The sequence below is a fragment of the Atta cephalotes genome (genome assembly GCF_000143395.1).
Source record: "Atta cephalotes unplaced genomic scaffold scaffold00037, whole genome shotgun sequence".
Taxonomy (NCBI): Eukaryota; Metazoa; Arthropoda; class Insecta; order Hymenoptera; family Formicidae; genus Atta; species Atta cephalotes.
The window spans coordinates 226,570-233,804 of record NW_012130101.1 but is presented as its reverse complement, the minus strand read 5'-3'; positions in this window follow the sequence as shown (position 1 = coordinate 233,804).

Sequence of the window (7,235 nt, the reverse complement as noted above, 5' to 3'; positions counted from 1 at the left end):
TGCATATAAATTTTTTTTTTAACAACTTTGTGTTTTCTTTTCATGAATTGATTCATATCAATATTTTGTTTATAAAAGTATTAAAGTACAATTTTTTAAAAATTAATAGTTTTTGATTAACATTTAACATTTTACGTCAATAATATATGCCAGAATAAAGTATAAAATGTCTCGTATACTATTGATTTCTTGATACACTTATATGTATTTAATACTTTTTTATACCGAATAATTAGAGGAATCATATATTGTGTAAAAAAATCATACAATTCTATTTAAATAGTGGAAGTGACCTTGTGGAAATCACCAAAATGCCTCCATAGAAAAACTTTTAGCAGTATCCTCTTGATGCTCTATACAACTTCAATTAATAAATTATTACAAATTTTTAAAAATAGCGGAAATACTTTAAGTAGATTGAGTTACTGTTCCATTTTGTACATATACGTACATATATATAGATTACATACTTTTATACTTTTATACTTTTATACTTTTATTAAAAAGAGAACATACCTTGCAGATAAAATTATATCCAAAATAATAATGTCCCAAGCCAAATTTTACCTTTATCTGCTTTATTTGCAACATAAACTGCAAAATCTAATTGAAATAAATAATTTAATAAACGTTAAATATATACTAACATTATTAACAGTTCGGACACTTGCATACATTTTATTAATCGGATGAGTAAATTTAAGACATTATAAAACATCAATTATGTTACATCGTAGATATCAAAGAGCAACTCTACCCCTTATGTTTCCTGATGCTAATACCTTATTTTTAAATTCAATATGTGTCAAAATTAATCTTTTTTTTGTTTTATATTCATATTAATGTTTGAACTTAGTAAATAATGAATTAAATTTAAGTCAAATTTAATATATTTTTAAGGTTATTTAACTACAATGTTTTATTTTAATTAACGACATATTGTGTAGAAGCAAGGCCGACATATAGAAATTATTAAAAAATAAACTTAAAATGATTATAATATAACACTGAAAACTTTAACATATTGTATTCTTTTATATGTTTGAGATGTTTGTACATACATATCAATACCAATTATAAAACCTTTGTCAATTAATTTCAATTCTATATGCCAAAATGTATTGAGCATATTTTACAGAATATTTATTAGCGTGATAGTAGAATGTAGATGGTATGATAGTAGAATTGACAATATGACAGTATGATAACAGTATATTGATAGTATAAAATAACTTTCAAAAATTCATTTTTGTTATATAAAATAAAAAATAATTTTTAAAACTTTTTCTAGTTTATCCTTATCTGTAACATTAGAATGTGTATACAAGTATCCTAGAATATATAAAAATATAACAATATTACAATTTTACATAAGCATTCCATGAAATTTAGATAGATGTCCGAATTTTGAAAGCTAAAATTATAAACAATTGAAATTCTATATAAAATTTTGTTATAATTATTTACCTGTTTATGTAAATCTTCATCGAGATTATAATTGGACACTTTGTGAAGAATTGTTACTGTCTCATTTATCTGAAATTATATTAACATTAAACAAAAGTTTGTAGTAAAACGAAAACTTTGTATTCAATGAATAAGATTTTGTCATTTCAAATAAATCTTTGACATGTGTTTCATTACTGCTTGTGCTAATTATAAATAATTATTAACACTTTTGATCTGTAACTATACCTTATAGTAAACAGTTTGACATATGTTGTTTAATGTAAGAAATAAAATGCTATTCAAAACGAAATAAAAATATGAATTTAATTCTACTATAATATAATGAAATGTCCATATTCCCTGATGCTCTCCAAGCAAACGATACATTGATAGACAGAATGAAAAAGATATACAAAAGTAATATATCATTTGTATTAACATTTGTACTTTGAATATTATATTTAGTTTGCGTGATATAAGGCACAGTTGTAGGTGGACGTGCCTGTAAATAAATTATTAATTGTTATAATTAATCAAACCAAGAGACATACATTAATCAAACCAAGAGAAGTACTAAGCAAAATATATTTTTAACGTAAAATTCGATATAAACTTATAAACTATAGTGTTATAACTTCCGATTCACAATGTGTGATTATTTCACGTAATTGAAATTAATTATCCTTGAACATATATGTATATACATATATAGGATGTCTCATTTCAGCTGTTGCATCAAATTATCACGAAACGATAGAGAAAAATATATTTCAGATAAAAGGAACGATTTCGAGAGGGACATATTTTTTAAAATTTTTTAAACTTTTTGAACATGTTATTTGTTACATATTATTTGTTTCTTTTTTATATGCAAACAACTAAAAAATATTAAGTTGACAATTTAAGGATGAATTAGATGTATAGTTCTTACAAAGAAAATGGGATTTGGACGTACGTTTAATATTTACATTTCAAATAAAATATATACATATTTGTATGAATAAGATTATATATATATATATATATATATAGATAGATTTGTTTAATAACATTGTTATAATATATTTATTTTAATTGTTATTATTTCGTTATTAAATGTTAAAATTTTTTACTGATAAAAAATTTACATTTTTCTTTTATAAGTACTTCACATAATCACATAAAATAATTTATATAAAGTTTCATTACGATTCATAATTACTTACAAAGATATAGAACAAATAAGTATTTTGTTTATTTAGAACAACTAGATCATGCACCGCAATGTAACCTTACAAATAATAATCCTGAATATATAATGTACCTATATTAAAAACTGAGATATTTATCATTCATTCTATAATATATAATGCATTTCCATATACTTTTATTAGAACACAGATTAAAGAAATACTATTATTTATTAAAACTTATTATTCAAATAGTAAACCGTTATCTTTATCGCATTACCTTTAAACATGATTTAGAATAATCTATAATTTTTTCACAATTTTGTTATCATTTTGAAAATATGTATAAAACATCCTTAATTCTACCTCTATATTTAATCGATTATAACACCTATTCAAATTTAAATATTTTTCCATCCTATAGTTTTAAGGAGATTGTAAAGATGATTATTCATATAATATTATAAATAGCACTTGCATACAATTTACATATCATTGATAGATCATACTACATCAATATCTCACGCACTTGTAGATATGTAAATTTTCATATAACAATAACGTTCTAATTGGACATCTAAGTTCAATTTTAGGAAATTTACATTGCTTCTTCTTGCAAACTACTAGTTTGAACTATTATTTCATAAGTACACATTGAACAACTTTTATATGAAACAAATGTAACAGCTCTGGAACACTATATTAGACTAAGAAATAATAAAAAAAATCTCAATTTCGAAACTTTTTGTCATTCTCAACATTTACTCTACTTCGCAAACATGTATAAATGCTTATTTTTTAATCCAGGAGAACGATTTTGGAATGAATAATAAAGAAAGAGGTAACTGTTATACAAAAATTATATGTTTCGATAATACAGATAACATACACGTACGCACTTAAGATTCACTTCCTTTTTAGGACCTTCCTTTTAAGGGACCCATTCTCCCCCTGCTTAAATGCGAAACATCTTTCTAAATTATGAATGCGTAATCATGTTTATTACTACTCTGCAAAATTCGTTGAATAATTTGTTAAAATCTATTTATTTTTGTTTTAATTTATGCTATTCTATCTTAGCTACTTTTTTCTTCTATTATTTTCATTTTGAAAGCAGAGTATTTGTGTCTTTAAGATAGGGAATTGGTATTGTATAGCAAAGAATAGATGTTTTAAAGGATTTGTATTTTAAAGCAGAGAATTTGTCTGTTTTACTCTATTTGGAAAAGAAACGAAAAGTTAAACATACGATTATATTATCAATTTTATTTAATAATAACTTCTTAAGGAAGAACAAGCGATTAAAAGGTTACTTAGGCTCATGACCTTGACAATATTTATCATGATTACTCAAATTTGCGAAAGTCGCCCTTTATCTCAAAGGAGCAGGGCCAATAAAAGCCGAATTCGGTTTCCTTTAAATTTTATCCAAACTCAAGAAAATCTATATTTTGAGGTCAATTACATTCAATTTAAGTGATTCCAGCTTAAACGGAGCGATGGAGTTAAGCTATTTAAATCAATGTTTTGGTTGTCGTATTGAAAAATAATTTGAATTATTCTGGAATGGCAAAGTTTTCTCAATTCTTTATGCATTTGATGCCGATGGTTTTAAGTTCAACTATAATCTCCCAGAAAGGACCAATATTTGCTTTTGTGCATAAATTAGCAATGAGTGTACATGTGTATACGCGCGCGCGTGCTTGAAAAACTATTGTGTACATATATTGCAATATACATTTCTTTTTAAAAAAAATTATATAATGTCCAGAAGCATTTAAGGACTGTCCAAGAAAAAACCTTCCCACACAAAAAAACTTCCCACACAAAAAAACATATCCTCCAAACCATTTGACCGATTTTCAAAAGCAAACCCATTTTAGAAACGTCTTTTAATTACAATTAAAACTATATTTTAAAAAATTCTTAAAAACTACTTTGGACAAAAGTATGATGGGGATTCCAGAAAAAATTTTTAATTTTTTACTCTCCATCATACTTTTTAGTATTAAAGAAACGATTATTGATTTTGATGCTTCTGGAAATTAAATTGATTATGTTGATTATTATGGACTTACCGAAATATTTGCAAGAGATTTCAATAATCTTTTCACTTACGTTAGTGATAAAATCCATAGTACATATATAAAAAGTGCATGCACTTGTCTCTATTCCTTATTAAATTAAGAACAGGAATGTCTCATTCAATCTTATCAACACTTTTCAGAATACGGAGATGCACAATTAGTAAAATAATACTCTGCTAGAAAAGCATTTATGGAAGATTTTGTCCCCGATCATCTTGATTTGAATTATCACGAAAGAAGATTTCATACAATTACAGAGATATGGCTAAAACTCTATTTACGGAAGGCAAAGACATGGCAATACTTGTAGCAGATGGAATGTACATGTATATAGAAAAGAATAGTAACTATTCTTTCCAAAGACATTCTTTTTCTATGCACAAAGGCAGGTCTCTAGTCAAGCCTATGATGGTAGTTATTGTAGTACTACTGAACATATTTTGGATGTCTTTAGTCCCTACTTTGCTGACGGGAAAAATAATAATTCCAATATATTGAACATCTGATAAAAGAGAGATGTTTTCTACTTTTGAAATGGTTATGACCAGAAGATATTATGATCGAGGATTTCGTGATTCAATAACAACTTTGGAAAATGATTTGATATCGAAAATGCCCCAGGCATTTTTGAAGCAGGAAGGCAACGTGATGCTATAAGTGCGAATGAATCCAGACTTGTGATTAAAATTCATTGGATTGTCTCGAATCCATAAATAGTTTAATTAAAACATGGAAAACGCTGGTCAATGTTTTTCCTAACATTCAAATACTATATATTTATCTATACTACATAAGAATTGTATTTGCACTGTGTAATGCTTATCGATCACCTTGAATTCAAATAACATCATCAAATGATGAAATTATTGCTCAAAGAATGCTCGTTTTATCTAAAACAATGATATCCAAAAGATTGTAGAAGATGATAGATAATTCAGAAAGTCTACCATTTGGAAGAAAATACAGGCAACATCCATTAAAGACTTTTCACGTTTGACATTTCAAGATCTTCACAGACGATTGGGATTTACCAGATAAAGCAAGCGATACTTATACATGAGAATATATAGCGAAAGATGGTGATTATGTGCTTTACACAAACAGGAAGCAGATATTATAAGGGTTAAGTTGCAATCTCGACATACTTCATTCAAGCAATTTCAACTTTAGATTTAGTATGAGACAGCTTTGCTCAAAGATTGATATTGTCAATGCAAAACGGAAGAACGGACTACAGGATGCTGTGCACACATTGCATCTGTTCTGTGGTGCCTACTAGGATATTATAAATATACGAGAAATACATCTCAATACCACAGTGATGCTTACCCAGAATATGAAATGGGTGCAACTTTTTGGTCCGAAACAGATGAATCGGAAAATGAGAAATAAAACATAAAAATACATTTAAAATTCAAAATATTTATTTTCGAACAAATATGGCAATTATATCGCTCCGTTTAAGGAATCACTTAAATTGAATCTAATTGACTTCAAAATATAGATTTTCGTGAGTTTGGACAAAATTTGGAAAAGGCTAAAATCGGCCCTTATGGACCCTTCTCTATTTTATAAAAAATAGGCACAATGAACAATTTTGTTAAACAAATTAGTATATGTTTTCTTTACACCTGATTCATGTCATTATTCTATTTATAAAAGTATTAAGATATTAAGTATTATATATATATAAAAAATTAATAGTTTATGAGGTATTTAGTGTGTCATGTCAATTATATGTGCCAGAGAAATGTACCTATAATATCTCGAATTATTAGTCTTTTTATATTTCTAACTTAATACTTTTACATGCAGAATAATTATAGAAAAATCATATTACGTAAAATGTCAGATAATTCCATTTTAAAAAGAGCAAATAAACGTCTTTTTTATTGCATCTCTCATCGTATCTCTATCTAAAAAAGAATAACGTGATTACAGAACTTCTCTCGAAACAATTGCATTTTCATAGAAAACATTTTTTTTTTATATTATTTGAAATATGTTGTGAAAGTTAGATTGAGACATTCTCTATACACATATACATGCACTTGCAGTAATTCTAAGCAATTCTATTGAATAATTATTACATTATAATCCATATATATTGACTGTGGTTCTTAATTCCTGTTATCTGCTGCTGCACAAAGATGGATCTGTTTTGTCTTCTATAATCTGTACTACTTTCGAACAGACCAGAATATAATACACATAAACGTTCATTGATTCGATGAAATCTGCAGCTAATGCATCTGAATTGAAAAAGAATTAGTCATATCTTTTATTAACATTATAATATATTATAACGCATTATTTATAATTGTGTTAAGGACGTCCTCCGAAAAAATCTATTTTCTTTAGATTTTTCTAAAATTTACATAAGCTTGTTTTAATGTCCTGAACATATGTGCTTTAAAATTAATACCCGGAGCGGGATTAAAAATCGAAATATTCCACTTTAAAGTTGAAGCGTTTAAAAAAAAAATATATATATATATATATATATATATATACACACACACACACAGTA